Raw genomic sequence first — 18,962 nt, 5'->3', positions numbered from 1 at the left:
AGGAATTTGTATTCCACTCCAAGTGCAATGGTAGATCGTTGGAGAACTTTAAGCAAGGTAGTGCTATGATTTGATTTATATTTTATAAAATCAATCTGGCTGCTCTTTAGTGAATAGACTATAAGGGATGAGAATGGAAGTAAAGAAATGAATTAGGAAGCTTTGCAGCTGTCCAGAGGATGGAAAGCTCAGCTTGGATATGGTGATTGTAAAGATGGAGGGTTGGAAATGAAACTGAAATATGTTTTGAAGGTGAAGTTTTTAGAGCTCACTCATGGATTGGCTATAAACTCTAAGAGAGGAGAATTAAGACTTGCTCTTAGGATTTTGGCTAAGAAATTATCACCCCATTTTATATATGAGGAAATATATATATATATATATATATATATATATATATATATATATACACACACACACACACACACACACACACACACACATATATACACATATATATGTGTATATATATGTGTGTGTGTAATTATATATATATATATATATATATGAGAGAGAGAGAGAGAGAGAGAGAGAAGGAGAGAGAGAGGAGAGAGAGAGAGAGAGAGACTGAATATATGTGAGAGAGCTGTGTACCTTGCCAAAGGTTATACAGCTACTTCATAAAATTCATTTATACTTATTTATTCATTCAACAAATGTGTGAGGTACAGCAAAAATATGAGTTGTCAAGACAGTCATGGTCCCTCATGGAATTCTCAGTTGTAGAGGAGAAAAGAATGTATAAATAATTACACACATTCCTAAACACACAGAGAATATTTTGCTTCCTTACTCAAGTGCTTAAAAGAACCTGAAATTCAAACTCAGTCTTTATAACCCAAAGCTCATGCGATACCTCATGTTAAGCTGATTGAATGTCCCCGGGTTTAAAAGGAGAGACCCAGGAGTCCGGATTCTGTAGCGCCTCCCTGCCATCCTACTTTCCCATCTTGTTCTTCCCTTGGGTTCTTTTCACTCAGATCCAACTGCCTATCTTTCTGCTCGCATGCTCGACTGGTGGTACCTGCAGGAGTCTTGGCAAACATTTACTGAATGCCTACTATGTGTCAAGCCCTGGGTTGGTCACTGGAGAATCAAAATTCAGTAAGAAGGCTTCCTGTCTTTAAGGAGCCCACAGTCTAATTCAGGGGTGTCCAAACTGTGGCCCGCGGGCCAACTGCGGCCCGCAATCCATTGTTAACTGGCCCGCAGCAAATTCCAAAAATACATTTACTTTACTTAAATAAACCAGGTGAGGCAATACGTACTTCACCTCGAGTGAGTGGCCCGGCTGTTTGTGTATTTTACCGCACATGGCCCTTGGTGAAAACCGTTGAAAAAAGTTTGGACACCCCTGGTCTAATTGGAAAATAGATTCCGAAACGATTCTTTCAATCCAGTATGATTAGCATCATGGCAAAGATAAGCAGCAGACTTAGAAAGACTCTCTTAGAGGAAGCGATGAAGAGGAGGAAGAGGAGAAGGATTTTGCCATATAAAAATGGAGAGAAAAAGAATTCTAAGGCACACCGAGCAGTCCAGGTGAAACCACAGAGGTTTGGTAGCACACACGTTCAGAGGACTATGGCACGTACTCCGACCATAAAGTGAAAGAAGGGATGGAAGGAGAGGGGGTTGGAGACAGGGGTCCATCCAGCCTGGCCCCACACGAAATTGGTTACAAAGCCTCTTTTTCCCACACTCCTTCCTCCCTCTCTTTCTCCCTTTTTCCTTTTCTTCTTCTCCAAAAAAGGAGAAGCACTTCCCCATGCAAACTAGAATCTGCATTTAACAGACTAGACTTTGTTGGTTTGCTCCCCATCTTATTTTAAGGGGACCTGCTATAAACTGGTCATGGATCCTTTTCTGTTTGGGAGACCTCTCGGCATTTGCATTTGAAATTCTTTCCATCCCTCTCCCATTGGGCAACTTCTTTAACTAAAAAAGGGAAACTGTTAGGGGAGTATGTCTGGATCTTAACAGAATTTACTGCCTGTGTGTATGGTAAACATTTAAAAGGGATCCTGGGCCACTTAGGGGCATCCCCCTGTCCCTTTTGCTTCCGTTCCAGGGGCTGTTGCCTCTCAATGCTGAGAGTTCTGGGGCTTCTCCACAGAGTTAGAAAGAAATGTTTAGGGAATTCTCCTGGTTTAGGCCCTTGAAGGTTTTCACCTTGTAGGGACAAATATAATGCTTCATTATGCTTTCAGCTCTCCAAGGCACACATGCACACATGTGCACCACACATGTGCACATATACAGGAAAACACAGAGACACACATGCATACGCATACACACACACACACACACATTCCCAAGTTTTTTTTTGTTTTTTTCATTTTTTTTTTACAGAAATGTTCCCTTGCAGGAATCTCTGAGAACAGTGCCTCATCTGGGGGTTCTGGTCTACCCGGATCTGCGCTATAACTTGTAGGAGAATTCTGTCTGCCTCTGATTCTACTGCACAGCACTTCAGGGAGGACCCCCTACAGTTATTTTATGTTCATAGTTGATTTTAATGTCTTTTATCCCACTTTTGGAGAAACTGCTCAGAGAATTTTAAAAATACATCTCTTTTCATTCCACTAGGAACTCAAGATGATCTGTAAAATTCATAAAATTCAAGTAATAGGAAACTTTTTGAAAAGCCAGGGAAACAGATAGGCAGATAGATAGATGACAGATAATAAGACAAAAAGAAAAGATGTAAATATTCAGTCCGTAAATTTATATACGGGTTCTTAATTTGCTTTTGATCTGTCTGGAGACCCAAGGAAAAATACTTAGACCTACAAAACTATACACTTGCAAACCACTGTTGTCTTCCCCAAACGAAACTCCACACCCTAGGAGGAACCAGTGTTCCCCTCTTGCTTTGTTCAAAAGGAATCATCCTTCAGCATTAGATTCTGGTCCAGACTTGGGCTCCACAGTTTGCCCCGGAGAAACCCTGGACCTCCTGTTGCATTTGTTCCCGTGTCTGTAAAAATAGGCATTGAACTAGATCCTCCCTCAAAGGTCTGTTCCAGCTCTAATAGTCGAGGATTTTATAAATAACTTATGGTTTAGTGATTCTGCCAAACACATTTCAAAAACCATCACCATTTCCTGAAAAAAACCACCTTCCAGATGTTCTTAGTCTCCATGCCCCTAACTGAGGACTTCTCCTGAATCAGAACCACCTGGGGAGCTGGTTCTGGTTCACTAGCTGGACTCAGATCTGATGAACCCAAACGTCCAGGGTGGTGCCTGGGGATAAGCATTTAACCAGCTGCCTACGTGGTTCTGATACCCTACCCATCGGGTCATGTTTCCATAGGTGATACCCATGAGTTTCCCATTAAAACCGCACAAGTTTATTATTTTCAGTTCTGGAGGTTTAGAAGTCCTAAATCAGCTTCACTGGAATCAAATCAAGGTGTTGGCAAGGCCTCCTGGAAGAATGAACTTCCTTGCTTTTTCCAGCTTCTAGCAGCTGATCAAATCCCTTGGCTTGTGGCCCTGTATCCCTCCTACTGTTTCTTCTGTCACGTTGCCCTCTCAAACTCTGACCCTCCCGACACCCTCTTTGAAGGACCCTTGTGATGACCTTGGGCCCCTCAGACAATCCAGGATGGTCTTCCTATCTCAAGATCCGGCACTGACTCACCTCTGCAAGTCCCTATGGTCACACGTTCACAGATTCTGGGCATTAGGATGTGAACAGCTTTGAAGACCATTACTCATCTAGCATGTGCCCCCTGGGTTTTGACTACATTCTAGAGCTTCTAGAGTGACACGGTTTTAAAGGAGGAAGTGTCCTATTTTTCTATCGTGATCAGTTTCTGCTACTACCCCCCAAGAACTGTCCTATCCCTTCGGGTCAACGCCATGGCACTCCAGCTTCAGCCACTCTTGGCCTCCCCTGAGCAGGGGAGACCTTTGGTGGCTCTTTCTCAGGGCGTGGGGAAGAGGGAGACGCCCAGGCGCTCCCCAGTCTGTCAGCACCCCCTGCTCTCTGCACCACGATCACCACTTAGAATCTTGGAAACCTCAAGGCATCTATTTCAGGACAATTGTCTACTTCCGTTTATCCTCTGCTACTCCCAGGTAACGGGGCAGGGGGCGTTCCAGGGACTTGGAGCTGTGCTGTCTCTGCCCCAGTACGCTGGGCATCTTCTGGGGCAAACCAAGTGAGACTCTCATCTCAGCTGCTTTCTTCTGGAGACAGCAGATAAGAACCTGGGAAGGGTGTGAGGCGACCATCACAACCAGAGCTCCTGAAACATGGAGATTCCTTTGCTGGAAAAGGCACTATCTGTGTGCCGCTCCTACCTAGCACGCCACTCCCTGGCAGCAGAAACTCAGAAGGCGGTAAAAGGTTGTAGACAGTAAAACACTTGACATTTAAGTGCCCAGGGAGGGTCAGAAATTACACTTGGCTCGGCTTTGGCAAGCGAATTAGTTGGAAAAGAATGCGCTCACCACAATAACAAGAGCCTTTTTTCTAGAAGCAATTAGACGCAACCCTAATCTTACTCATTTAAACACATTCCTCATCAGAAAGTCGGAAAGACACCGATCGATGTTGAGGCTGGTAACGGCGTTGGCTGATCTTGAGACCTTTGTATTTAAAGACTGATTTTCCTTCCTGAAAAGCTTCTCCTCTTGGCTAATCCCTGAATTTGCCTTTTCGAGGGTTCAGCAGTGACAGCATCGGGCTGGAGCCCCAGTGGTGCCGTTGGCGAGGGGTGGGGGTCAGCCCCCACGCTTCCACCACAGCCACCCGTGCTTCCCCCATCCCACGTCTCTCCTGTCTGATGTGTCCCTGCCCCCCCGCAGCCTGTAAGCACTGAGACCAGCTGTGTGTCCACCACCACGGGCTCAGTGCCTTGTTCTGCACCTGGCACACGGAAGGTGCTGAGAAAACCACTGCTGGGGAAACCCATGGATGAGTGACTGTCTTCCCTCAGAAGAAAGGTATACAGTGCTAGAGGTCACTGCTGGAGTGAAGAGGACCTGCAAATAACACTGAGAATGGATACTCACAACCCCCAATTTTCTATAGAATTGAACGTAAGAAACATGAAGCAGAAAAGAATCGCAAAAAGGTAGGTCGCTAAGTCTGCACACTTGGATGAAATAATCAGGGCCACTATCCCACACCTATCGCATGCCAAGCACGGTGGTGAAACAGCCCACGCACATCCCTCCCTCTGTTGGGTGCTTGGGCTAGAGGTCTTCCACTGGCCCCTCCAGTTTCACCCTCCACCCCTCTCCCCCCTGCTCTGGTGCCAGGAGGCGAACCTGTATAGGATGCATGGGTCTTTTCACCCTCCAGCTTCTAGATGGATTCAGCCAGTGGGCGGCACCAGCAGAAGTCAGAGGGAAGGGGTAGGGCATGGTCCGGTGTTCGGTCCCCTGGCTCCCTCCCTGCAGGGTCAGCAGAGATGAGCTGGCTATAGCACGCTGCTGAAGCCCAGCGCGCCTATGTGGCAGCCCTCTCCGCACCACTGCCTCTGCGGTCAGTAAGCACCTCTTCCTTTTCTCCTTCCAGGCTTCAGAATGCCTTCCATTGCCACCCCAGGGGCACTCACTATGCCTGGTGGGCTTTCCCATAAACCCTGTTCACGTTTTCCTCCTGACGACAGTCCCGGGGTACAGGTTACTCATAGCTGCGTTTTAAAGAGAGGACGTTAAGTCTCTGAGCGATTCAGGGTATGTCCAAGGTCAGAGTCAGCAGGCGCAGATCCTCAAATCTGGACCTGTCTGCCTCCAATGCCCATGCCTGCACCCTGCCCCTCTTGCCAAGGGGAGAGGCTGGTGCCTCAAGCTTGAGATGCAACTCACAGAAACCCTGACTCGAAGAACGCACAGTGGGGCCAAAAGCTGAATTCTCATTTCAGAACTGTGCTTCCACAGATGGGCACTTAGAGCTTGGCTCTGCGGGTTGGTGGTGGTTCACTGAGAGGTCACACCCCAGCACAGACACGTGTGGGTGAATAAACGGCAGGGTCTTTGGTTCTTCCAAGTACCAGACACAGGCATGCAGATGGGTGGGGGTGTGAACAAGAGGGCTTCAAGTGGATTTCACTCTTGGGTGCAGCCTATAAATATGTATGTTGGGTCCCATGAATCATTTAGGGCTGGGTTGGTTGCAGTTTTCATTTTTTGAAGGGATAGTTGGACTGACTCACAGATGTTGGCAAGCACCCAGCCGCGAGGCCAGAGTGGAACCAAAGGCTTTGCAGAAACTGGAAAGGAACCAGATATTTGCTGCCTAACTTTATTCTGAGAACTTCTTCTAAGTTTGAAAAGATACCAGGGAGGAAAGAAAAACAGTCACAGCTAAGCTTGATTTCAGAGCTATTGATAAACGTTTGAGAAATTGCAAAGCTTTTAGAATTTGTTTTTCTCACTGACTACAATTCTAACTAGGAGCAAGTCACCTCACTTCTCGGAGCCTCAGTTTCCACATCTGCAAAATGGGGGTAAGAGCTGAACGAGATGTAGTTACATAAAGCACCCGAAGAAGACACAGATTACACATACCTCACTGCTGACCACGCTCCGTCTCCCTTTCATGGTGTTCCAATCCACAGCCAAATCTGAGTCCATCACACTTACACCCGGCCTCAGAGGTTTACAAGTGTTGCCTCTCTGCTAGGATAGTAAGCTCCCGAATGGTAGGTGTATCAGCCAAGTCGTGCTGCACTAACAACACTTAACTCCTTGCAGTTACACCATATGGCCTCTTCACCCCCACACTGAGCATCCACCTAGACACCCTTTGTCACCCCTCTCCACTCCGTTCAGAGGGTTATCCTAGAAGCTGCCATGTTTGAAAAATGTTATCCCAATTCTGGGCAGAGTGGATTCCAGATGGTCCACAGACGGGCATCTAATCCAATCAGATTCCTTCCCTGAGAATGAGGGATCTGGAACTGAGAAAGAAACCCTATCTGTCTTTGAGATTAGAAAATTGTAATGCTTGAGAGGTATTGGTAAGAATTGGAGAAAGCCAGTCTGGGGAGAGAGAAAGAAAATGGCCTAACCACTTTCAGAGAGGGGGTGGATGGAGAGAAGAGACCATCTTGAGAGTATTCGAGTCCCTGGTTCCAATTAGACTTGAGGCCCAGTGACAGCGCTCTCTGGGCTTCCAGGCGTCACCCCAGTATTCCACTTTCCTCAAACTCACTGGGTTTCTTTGACTTGCAATCAAGATTCGACAACTAGGTAGCAGATTAATATCTATCGACTTTTTTTTCATTTTTGCTTTGAAATAACTTTACTTACTGCGAACTCATTTTTCCTCCCCATTACTTTTTCTGCTTTGAATGCGCCCATTTATACGATTTGCTGGAACAATCCTTTGGTAGCAGGATGCGTGTAAATCATTACTCAAGGGCAAGGCACAGAGAAGACCCTCCATGGGGACTCACCTCATTCTCTCCACACACCCTTTCTCCTGAAGATGTCTGCTTCTGGGTTACATGCCAGGCGAAAGGGTTGCTTGTCCAGCTTCCCGATCCCTTCTCTCAATGAATGGGTCCTACCTCCTTCCCATTCCTTTATATGCACTTGACTGGGACAGTTTGTGTCGGGACAATTGAGATACTTTTGGGAGTGTGGGACAGGAGGGATAGTCTAGAACGGGAGAGAAGAATCCCTTTTAGAACCCCCAATCTCAGTAAGGACAAAAAGCACTTCTAACAAGGTTAGTACTTGAACTCGGCTTACATTCAAAGTAACACACCACAGCGTCCATTCCAACCATGCCAGCTGACGTTTCAGAGAATGATGGGCCCTGAAGGAGGCTTGTTAGCCAGCGAACTTGACTCCAGTGGCCATCGCTCTCCTTTCTTCCCACCTAAACCCCCGATGGCTTTATTACCTTACCCTGCTTCCCTCCACATTAAATATACATGGCCTAAGGACATCAAACGTTCTCAGACTGTAGAAAAAAGAATTACTTCTACTTTCATGCCAAAGAGTGTGAAATGTGTATTTGAGGATAATTTTTAAGAATTTAATTATGGTCTGTTATTGACCTACTGTCAGACCTCGGGTCTCAGATTTGGTATAAATGCCTCGTTTGTCTCTATCGTCTGGGAAGCTTTCATATTAAGACATCTTTTTCCTCATGTTCAATGGCTGATTCTTTCTCTAAGTAACCTCTTACATATGATTAGAGTGTTACAGCTAACAAGCACCTTCGCCTCTAAAATGTTTTGGCAGTATGCATATTTCCAGGTACATACATAGCGGGCCCTAAAAAATACTTGTAGAACTAATAAATGCTATTCACTAGTTACAGAAATGTTAGAAGACAGAAAAGGCATTTTAAAATTTTCATTACAGATGGAAAAAAAAAAAGAAGAGGCTCAGAGAGGTTGAGTGGCTTGCCTAAGATCACACAGCTAGTATATATCTGAACTGGAACTCAAACCTAAATCTATATTTATTTAATAAACATCTATTAGTCACTTATCCTTGATATTTTTGGCAACAGAGTAAAAAGGTCAAATAATATTCAGTACATGCCCTCAATGAGCTAATAGTGTAAAAGAGGCGTCCAGTAAAATAAAGCAATGATTATAACATAACACTATTTGTTATTATATGGTATGCTTTAGATATATGTTATTTATATTTATAGATATATGTATATATATATCATATATGATATATGTATATATCATATACATATATATTTTCTCATTTAATCCCATGAATATTAGGAGATAGGTCATATTATCTCTACTTCACAAGTGGGGAAATTGAGGCACAGAGGCAGAGCAGGGGTTGGAACCAGTGCACAGAGATAAACACAGAATTCTAGGAGATTTAATCCAAGCAAATGAAATTGACAATGTCCAACCACTTTTAACCTACAAAATGGCAATTGTGTATGGCTGAATTGAACAGAAAATACATAGAAATATGGTACATGCACAGGATGGCACATCAAAGAGGGCATCTTTCGGAGATTCGGGGCTTCACTGAGTTTGCAAAGATGAAGAAACAAAGAAAGTTTTGGAAAGTTTTGGCAGAAGCCATAGCAGCATAAAGTTACTGGCGCATGAAAGAGCTTAGCACAGTTGTACTAACCTGGGTTCGGGGTGTGTGTGAAGAATGATAGGAAATCAGGCTAGGAAGACAGAGAGAGGCCAGAACCTGGAGGTCCTTGGAGTAAACTGAGTCTGAGCCTCTCACCTGGGACCCAGGGGAACTTCTGATTCCTTGCCCAATTTCTTCCTGGCACAATATATGTGCTGATTTATTCAAGTTCTTTGGGGCCTCTGTGTCTTCTTTCCGCCTGTATGTCGAGTGCCAAGTACAACACTTAACACAGAAGGTGCTGAACAAATGTCTGTGGATCAGCCGGTAGCCTGCCCACCACTATACTGTGGCGATAATATCTGCCAGAGAAGCTGACATGGGGTTAATTATTATGTCAAACAGGTTTTCACTCCCTGGAAGGCGGGAAGCTGTTTTCATTTATTTTTTCTGTAATTATTAAGCCCCTTTCAAGTTTTATCAGTGAAAGAGAGCCTCAACCCACAAAAGCTACATTGCTAAAAGATCTGTATTCTGAGTCAGACTCCACTAATTTGTATTAAGCACTTAAGTGCCCGATACTTTCACTTAAGTTCATTGAAACTTTAAAATAAACCTGAAGAAAAATAGATTTTATTGCCTCCATTTTAAGAGAGGGAAGCTGAGACAGATACATTAATGGATGTGCTCATAACGGTGGAGTTACGATTTCAACTTGGTTCTCTGTTCTTAGCCATGGTTCTTGTCAAAGACGCTACTGGGAATCCATCGATGAAAACAATGGTGACAACGCTGAGTACCAGGTTCTGTCCTAAGCACTTAAAGGAACAGCCTCACTTATTTCTCAGAGATCTTCTAAAACAAAGCTCTTTGTTAGCCCCCATTTGTTCAAACTGAGGCTGACAAGGGTTAAGCAACCTTCTGGGCTCAAATGGCTGATGGTATTTGTGACAGGGGAGGGATTTTAAACCAGAGCAAGTGGCCTCATGAATCGACATATCTGCCTGTTTTAGATTCCAGACCCCACTCCTGGCCCTTCCCATCTCACTCCTCCTCCATGGAGAAGGAAGAACAAAGAAAACCTCTCCTCTCTCAGAGCAAGGTTCTCAGCATCCTGTGTCACCATGACAACGAGCCCCAGTCAATTTCCTCCTGAGGAGGGGAAAAGCAAAAGTCAAACAGAGCTTCCGGGGCGAACATTCTAAGGGCAACCACCGGGGCCAGTGCACTTGGGCCTCTGGTCCTCACTCAAATAGGGTGAATCACTCCTGGAATCGGAGCTGGGAGGCGGGCCAGCTTCCTAAATAGGTCAAGTTAATGGTGCTCTTGGAGAGCCTTTGGGTCACTTTGAAAATTAATCCTTTTTCCTTCAGAATCTGAGCTCAAACACGAGCACATTAGAAATCAAAGGGGAGAAAGGGATGAGAGTTCCTGGCAAGGGATTTTAGAGCATCACAGCTTTCTCCTTAGGCTGACATCATTTTGCCTCAACTGCTGCCCATCTTCTGTCAAGGCCTGGTCTGCCTGAAGACGGTCAAGTTCCAAAAGAATGGAGATTCAGAGACTATATAAGGCTATTCATCACTGGATACACGGTGCCTAATAGTGACTGACTCACAGTGGGCCCTACTAATTATTGATCAATTGAAAGATTGCAGATAACACAAGCCATGATTTGGTTGGGGCCGAACGCTTTTGTTTCCGATATTAGGTAATTCAAAGCAGAATGGTTTGACCTCTCCGGGAGGTGACATTTAAGCTGAGATCTGAATGTCAAAAAGCATCAAGTTATACAATGATGAAGAAAGAGAATCTGGGGCAAAAGAAGTAACAGATTCAGAAGTGGGAAGGAGCATATATTGGAGAACCAGCCAGAGGCCTCTGTGTCTGGAGAGAAATGCAGAATGGAGAGAGAGAAAGGAGAGAAGGTTGGAGAGACAGAAAGGGCCAGCTCCTACAGTGAGGGCATGGAGCTGAACATTTCTTCTAAGTGTTACGTGAAGCCATTGAAGGGTTTTAAGAAAAAAAAAAAAAAAAAGATGTGCCATTCACTCAGTGTCCCCAATGCTTGGCATTTAACAGGTGCTCAGAAACTGGATGAATGAGCTGAGATAATGCATAGCAAATGCTTTTTAAACAATGAAGCGTTTCAGAATTGACAGCCATTATTATATGGAGACGAATAAGATGCTACCCCCAGTTTTATTCTCTTAGATCACAAAGCGATTCCAGACTTTTGGGTGATGAGGGTGGCAATCTAGAGGCACCTGATCGCTATAGCACATCTTTTATCTTTTCTGTTAAAATAATTTCAAACCTACCGAGATGCATACATAGACTGGCCAATCTCCATGAAGAATTCACTCTCGGCCACCTGAGGCAGAACAGCAAGATCAGGAAGGAAAAACGTAGATATTCCCTGACGCCCCCCCGCCCCCGCCAATATCTGGGACACATGGGGCTCTGATAAGGCCATGACTCTTTCACTGACCCCATCCCACCAGGACTACCTTAATGAATACAGTCAATTGAAGACTGTGATGGCTGGCCATTGTGACACAGTAAAGGGTCCAAAGAGAGTGAACACAGTTGCTTATTGCCACCTAAGATGTAAGATGTAAGAACTAACATCAGAGGCGTAGAGGAGAGAGAAAGAGCAGTGGGAACGGTATAGTCTGGGTAGCGTTTAATACTCTGCTTCTGACAAGGGAAGGATTACACACCATGTACATAATCCATAAATAAATTCCCACTGCAACATCAGTGGAGCAGAGATTGCTCTTCCACCCACATTCAATATGTAGCCACCAAGCTCCAGAAATATGGCCAGCAGCAGAGTACATTCATCAGCCATCCATCAAAAGGTCTGAGGGAGGGAGGTCCAACTGGACCCAGGTGAACAATTACAGACACAGAGACAAATCCACCCACCCTGTCTATCAGAAAATACCAAGACTGCCTAAGCCTCTCTTTATTTTTGAGACAATGGAAAAAAAAACAAAAAAACCAACAAAGTGGGGTCTATGAAACTACTTCCTACCATAAAAACATGGAACACTACACTCAAAATGCATAGAAAGTGCCTACAACTGTAAAAGATTTACTGACAACAAGAAGGAAATTTTTTAAAGCATCTGGTCGGCTCTCAATAAAATTCAAGGAAACGTGAACTTAAAGGGAAATGGTTAAATAAATTGAGGTACATCCATATGGTAGAATATTATGCAGCCATTAAAAACCATATTCTCAAAGACTAAAGAATGAGATGGAGAAATGCTTACCACAGAATGCTATATATATTTTTTATTAGTTTCAGGTGCACAAGACAAACTAATACTTAGAATGCTATATTTTTAAAGCAGGATTTAAAAGCTACGAATGCCAAAGAATTCCAGTCTGTGCGTGAATGTTCATAGCAGCTCTATTCATAACAGGAAAAATCTGAAAACAACTCGATGGGCCAATGACTACATAGACTCTGGCCCTCCCATGCACAGATACATGCAACATCCTGGATGGATCTCAAGGGCCCAGCAAAATAAATCAATCCCAAAAGGCTGTCAACTGTATGATTCCATTCATGCAACATTTGTGAAATGACTATAGAAATGGAAGCAGCTGAAGGGTTGCCAAGGTACAAGGATGGAAGAATGTAAGTACAAAGGGTAAGTTAAGTGGTGATGCAACAGTTCTGTGCCTTGATTGTACTAGTGGTTCCATGAATCGACACATGGAATAAAACTGCATAGACACATACACACATATGAATGCATGTAAAACATGGTGAAAACTGCATGAGGTCTGTGTCTAGAAAATGGTATTTTACCAATCTCGACTTCCTGGTTTGGATATTAGGCTCAAGTTCTAAGAGATGGCACCACCACACGATGAAGCAGAATAAAGGGCTTGTGGGACTCTGTGCCATTTTTGCAATTTCTTTTCTGAGTCTATCATTATTTCACAATGAAAGTTAAGAAAAAATATATATAACCAAAGTAATACAGATTTTAACCAGAAGAAAATACTTCATTCATTTTTTTGGCTAGTGGGATAATGGTCATTTTTATATTCGGTGTAGTATTCTGTACTTCTTAAATGTTCTGTCATAAATATATGTTACTTTTAGAATCTGAAAAGAACTTATTAATTAAAAGTTTAGTGAGTGCAATAAAATGTTTGATCAATGAAGGCCATTTAAGAAGAAAATATGATAGTGTTATAACAGAAAATTTGGTGAAAGAAGGGCAGATAAGAAAATGTCCTGATAAAATATAAAAACTTTGCAAGGAAATACAGTAATGGCAAAGTTAGTTATACATTGAAAGCAGTGCAGAATACTAAGCAACTAATGATGTGTAACACAAACAAACCTTTCCCAGAATGCAATGTAATAGACCAAACATGAAATAGTAAGAGATGTGACGACAGATGTGTAGGAACAAACATAGAGATTCAGCATCCTAAAAATATTGAACAAAAGTTGACATCTATGTGCATCCTTTGTTTTCTGATCTTGATGACATGGAATCATACTCACTGTATTTCTCTGTGACTTACTTATCCTGTATTCAACATGGTTTTCACTCATTCTTCTCAATGAGCATATCATTGCTACATATTTACAGTATAGATATGTCTAAGTCTTGAACATTTGGGTTGTTATTTGTTATGTCATTGTACAAGCATCCTAATAAATATCTCTTGGTCAAAAAAAAATAGAATAAAAACAACAATTAGAGAGATAAAAGAGCAAAACACCTTCCAGACTTATGGATGACCTGAATTCATAATTCTAATAGATACACTGAAGCACATCACCTAGAAATAACCTGATAAAATTTTTAAATTTCAAGGATCCAAAGAAACTAATAACACCAATTTAAAAAGATATATGCACCCCTATATTCACTGCATCACTATTTACAACAGCCAAGATATGAAAGCAACCTAAGTGTCCATCGATAGATTAATGGATAAAGATGTGAGAAAGACACACACACACACACACTCATAAACACACACACAATGGAATATTACTTGGCCATAAAAAAGAATGGTATCTTACTATTTACTACAACATGGACGGACCTAAAAGGTATTATGCTAAGTGAAATGAATAAGACAGAGAAGGAGAATTACCGTATGGTTTCACTAATATATGGAATCTAAAAACAACAACAACATAAACATACCAAACTCATAGAAACAGAAACCAAAGGGATGTTTACCAGAGGGGAGGGGTGGGGAATGGGTGTAAAAGGCAAAGGGAAATATAGTCAATACTATTGAGTTTGCACAGTGAGAGGTGATTACTAGAATTAGTGAGCTGATCACATTGGAAGGTATAAAAATGTCCACTCACTATACTGTACACCTGAAACTAATATAATATTGTGTACCAACTATACTTAAATAAAATAAATATAAATAAAATATCTACATGCAGCCAGGCAGAAAACAAGACAAAAAACTTAAAGTGGTTTACCTCGACAAATTAAAACATCAAACTGGTTTCAAAGTTTTCTTCTGTAACATCAAGATTAGAGGAGGAAACTAGATGGGGGGGGGGGGAGGAGAAGGGGAGGGGATTAGAAAGCACAAATTGGTTAACTACAGTATTGCCACGGGGATATGAAAGACAGTTTGGGGAATATAATTAATAATGTTGTAAAGATTTTGTAGGGTGTCAGATGGGTACTTGTCTTATTAGGGAAACCACTTCATGGACGGTGTAGATGCCTGAAAACTGCAGTGTACACCTGAAGCTGAATAATATTGAATGTCAACTATAATTTAATATATATATATATATATATATATATATATATATATATATATATATATATATATATAGTTACAGCATAGGGAACACAGCATAGGGAGTACAGCATACGGAATAGAGTCAATGGAACTGTAACAGCTATATATGATATCGGAGGGGCAATAGATTGGGGGAGAGGAGTTACCACTTTGTGAGTGGTGAAATGTCTAACTAGTACATTGTTTTGTACACCTGAAACTAATAAAAAAAAAAAGATTTGAGTTAGAAAGATTATGACCCAAGAATACCCACTAAATCTCCAAGCTATTAATTTATGAGACAATGATAAAATAATTCTAATAATCAACAATAGGCATTTGATTTAGTCAATACTCATTACGTTACTGACAAAAGCTTAGCACAACTAGAATAAAATGAAAGTGCCTCAACACAAATGTTTTGTTTTAAGTCAATGTTCAATAGCACAGGAAGATATTAACATTAATAATAAGGTAAGGAAGCCCACGATTATTTATGAATGTGTTGGATATTCTAGTCTATCTAATAGGTCATGAGAAATAAAGGAGTAAGGAAATTTCTTACTACTTCCGTAAGATACGATTGCCTACTTGGTAAAAAATGAGCTGGAATAATATAGCAATAATAAGTATGTTTTGAAAGTGATGAGTTGCAAAAATCAATATGTCTACATTTTCTCTATATATTTGAAATAAAGGAATTAGAAAATACAAAAAAACAATTGATTTATGGTAACAATAATTTTAAAAAGAAAGAAAACACCCAAAAACGAATGGGCAAAAACACAAACGTACGTACGCAATCTTGGCTGGGGGATACACATGAAGATTTGAAGAGCTCAATATGCCATTTTCCTGACTAGGACAGCTCAGTATTATTAAAATATCACTTCTTCTAAAATTAATAAATGCGTTTAATTCAATGAAAACCAGAATTCTAAAAGGGGCTGTTTCAGAACTTAATAAAATTATTCTAAAGTTCACTTTAAAATATAAATGGATGAGACTGACCAAGAAATTTTTGGGGAAAGTGGGTGAGGGGTAACGTGAGAGTCATCTTGTCCTGCTAAATATTAAAATTCCAGTAAGATTCTACACAAAACAGCTGTGAAAGATGAATGGTGCCGGAATAATGATCTATTTGCTGTAAAGGAAAAGAAGCCTTAACCTGACAAAGCACACCAGAATAAAGTCTAACGATATTAAAATGTAAAATGCAAATATATGAATAAAATCATAAAAATGGGCAGATAAATATTTATTTTATCCCTGAAAAGGAAGAAATTTGTAAGCGATGGAAGAATCACAAAGCAAACACTCAAGAAATTCAACAATGCATAACTTATTTAAACTATAAACAACGTAAAAACAAATTTTAACTATATCAGGTAAATTTGGTATACTTAGCCTATAAACCCATAAGAATATTAAAATTCCACAGAAAAAATGGCCAAAGGACAAGAATGAACAATTAATTCCAAGCAAAAAGCTCAAATGAAAGACTGATGAAAAAATGATTAGTTTTGTTACTATTCAGATAAACAACAATGAAAAAATTATCTGCCTTTTTTTCCTATCAAACAAAGAAAAGTCTGAAGGTGACGACTGATGTAGCTTCAGTGACATGGTGGCCTGCATACACTCCTAGTGGCAAGGTAAACTGGAACAGACTTTGCAGTAAGCAAGCTGGAAATAAGTTTCAAAGTCTTAAAAATATTCAATCTCCTTGACCCAGTGACTCTTCCAGAAATCCACCTTAAGAAAGTACTTCTGGGGAGAGAAAAGGGCAGTTGTTTCTAGAGGGGAAGAGAAAGTGAAGGGGCAGGGCTGTCATAACCAGAGAGCTGCGCTGTAACCACGGACGCCTTTGTCACTGACACTGTGTGAGAGTTCCTCCCACATGCCCTCCCAATTCTTGTCTTGGTGATGGTCTCTGCCATGAATTTTGACACCGTCCTAAGCCACAGCCTCCAAATTACTAACCAAGTTGACAGTTTGATCCCCACCTGACCTAACTCCCTGTGTGTCTAACCCTCAGCTGGCTATGAAGTTGGGCTGCAACAAGAACGACGCTGTTAATTTACCCCACTGTCAAGCCCCGATTCTGTGTTCCTACAACCATGCCCCCAGAAACAGGACAACAGTATATATAGCAAGCGAGGGGATTCACTCAGTATTAGTTTCTATAGGACTGAATGTCATACAGATGCTAATGGCGGTAAAGGAAAACGGCAGTATTTAAGACCAAAGTGGAGAAAGCACGTAACAATAACTGCATGAATAAATACATCTACAAATTGTGAGAGATGGGAGGGAAGAAGGACCAGAAGAAAGTACCAGAAGAACGTCAGCATTTATCTCTGGGTGCTGGGGCCATGGGTGATTCCTATGTCTTCCTTTCTGCCTCTTTGTATTATATAAATTCTCTACAATATGTTTGTACTGCTTTTATAAACAGAAAAATAATGTTATTTTTGAAGAAAGAAGAATCTTAGAGGTCACGTGACTTTGCACTATTTGTCCTCTGCGTATCAAGAGGAATAAACTCTGATTTTGGCCCAGGGCACTTTGAACATGAGTACAAACCCAGTAAAGGTTGATTCCAAGACAATTCAGAGCAATGGCTCTCAGTCAGGGCACCTGACAACTCTCAGACCTTTGTCCCCACACAGGGTCACTGTATCCATCATTTACCAGCACGGGCCAAGGGCAAGGACTGAGCGGGGAGCCAGGGCCTGACACTGCGCTCAGGTCCCATTCTCACCCCCAAAGGAACGTCACGTAGCAGGAAGGCAGACATGCAAACAACTGCGGCAGCATAATACAGCAGGTAATGGGCTCATGGCCTGTGGGGAATGGGGGAGCCCACATGCAGTCTCCCCAGGATATTCAGGGAAGGAAATAACATTTGATCTGAGTCTTGAAGGATGGTGGATGAGCCAGGTGGGCAAGACATTCCAGGCACAGCACTGGGAGGGAGGGAGGGAAGGAGGGAAGGAAGGAGGGAAGGAGGGAGGGAGGAAAGAGGAATGGGGAGAGGGAGGGAGAGAAGGGAGGAGGGAGGGAGAGAGGAAGAGAATGTAACTACTTACCAGTAACAAGTGTAAAGTGCGCAGGAGGACAGGAGAATGTCAGTGAGGGTTCTTTAGTCATAGATCACAGAAACTGACTCTAAGAAAAAAAGCGAACTTGCTGGAAGAATGTAGGGCAGCTGCAAGAATCACCAAGAAAGTTGACAAACCAGGCTCCAAAAGATTTAGAATGTTACACTGGTCTCTTCTGGAAGCTGCCACAGGGTTGATCCACTGTTTCATTCCAGGCAAGGAGCCTTGGAAGGTTCTAGCATGAGTGACATAGCCATTCCCTTGCTCCTGGAGTTTTTACAAAGAGTCACTTAATTCCTATAAAGCAACATAATACCCAGGCATTCAATACTTTTTTTTTTCTTATCTTCCTTATGGTACCCAGATGGTGGTATAACCAGCACCTAAGATTTCACTGAGACATACCAGAGGGGATCGACAATCGGAAAGCACACGCCATTTATGTGACATTTGGTGACCACGTCAATGACCACAACCAACTGATTCCCTTCCCTGAGCTCTCTCGCAGTCCCTGGGCAGGAAGTGGCCCCCCATGGAAAGCTCAGGCCAGCACTGCTGTTCAAGCTGCCGAGAACACTGCTCCAAGCCAAATCCAAAAATAATCCCATTAGTCACATTCGAAGCACTTGAGCAGAAACAAAAAGAAATCAAAATTAATTTCAATACTTACAGTGACAGCAGCAATTAAGGTGACATGATTATGGAAATCACCGCCATCACAGGAGATCTTTGCCTAAGAGGGAAAAATAACCAGTGATTACAGAAGGGCTGAGAAATAGAGGGACTTTCGTTGTGATATCAGGAAACCCACTCTTCACAACATAGGGGCTACCAGCTCTCGGGGGATTCAAAATGGGCATTTCTCCACATAATTATTATGTGTTCTGCACCTACTGTGTGCCAAGATCTTGAAGTAATCACCTCTAGCCCCCACATCAACTCTACACAAAGCATTACTGCTCTTATCTTACAGATGAAGAAACTGAGTCACAGGAAGTTTCAATAAATTGCTCAAGTTCG

At 42.2% G+C, this 18,962-nt stretch overlaps 1 long non-coding RNA gene across 1 annotated transcript in view; it reads right to left on the bottom strand.

Annotated features, from left to right (window-relative positions):
• LOC141569453 (uncharacterized) overlaps positions 1 to 18,403 on the bottom strand; it is a 128,533-nt gene extending 110,130 nt beyond the window's left edge. The window contains exon 1 of the long non-coding RNA XR_012493106.2: positions 17,931 to 18,403. This is a non-coding gene — a long non-coding RNA (uncharacterized LOC141569453). The remainder of the gene's footprint in view (positions 1 to 17,930) is intronic.
• Between the last annotated feature and the right edge of the window lie 559 nt (positions 18,404 to 18,962).

Source organism: Rhinolophus sinicus, chromosome 10, assembly GCF_057876585.1.
Source record: "Rhinolophus sinicus isolate RSI-liver-muscle chromosome 10, RSI-T2T, whole genome shotgun sequence".
NCBI classification, from domain to species: domain Eukaryota; kingdom Metazoa; phylum Chordata; class Mammalia; order Chiroptera; family Rhinolophidae; genus Rhinolophus; species Rhinolophus sinicus.
Note: the sequence above shows the minus strand (reverse complement) of the source record. Positions and strands in the feature narration are given on the sequence as shown.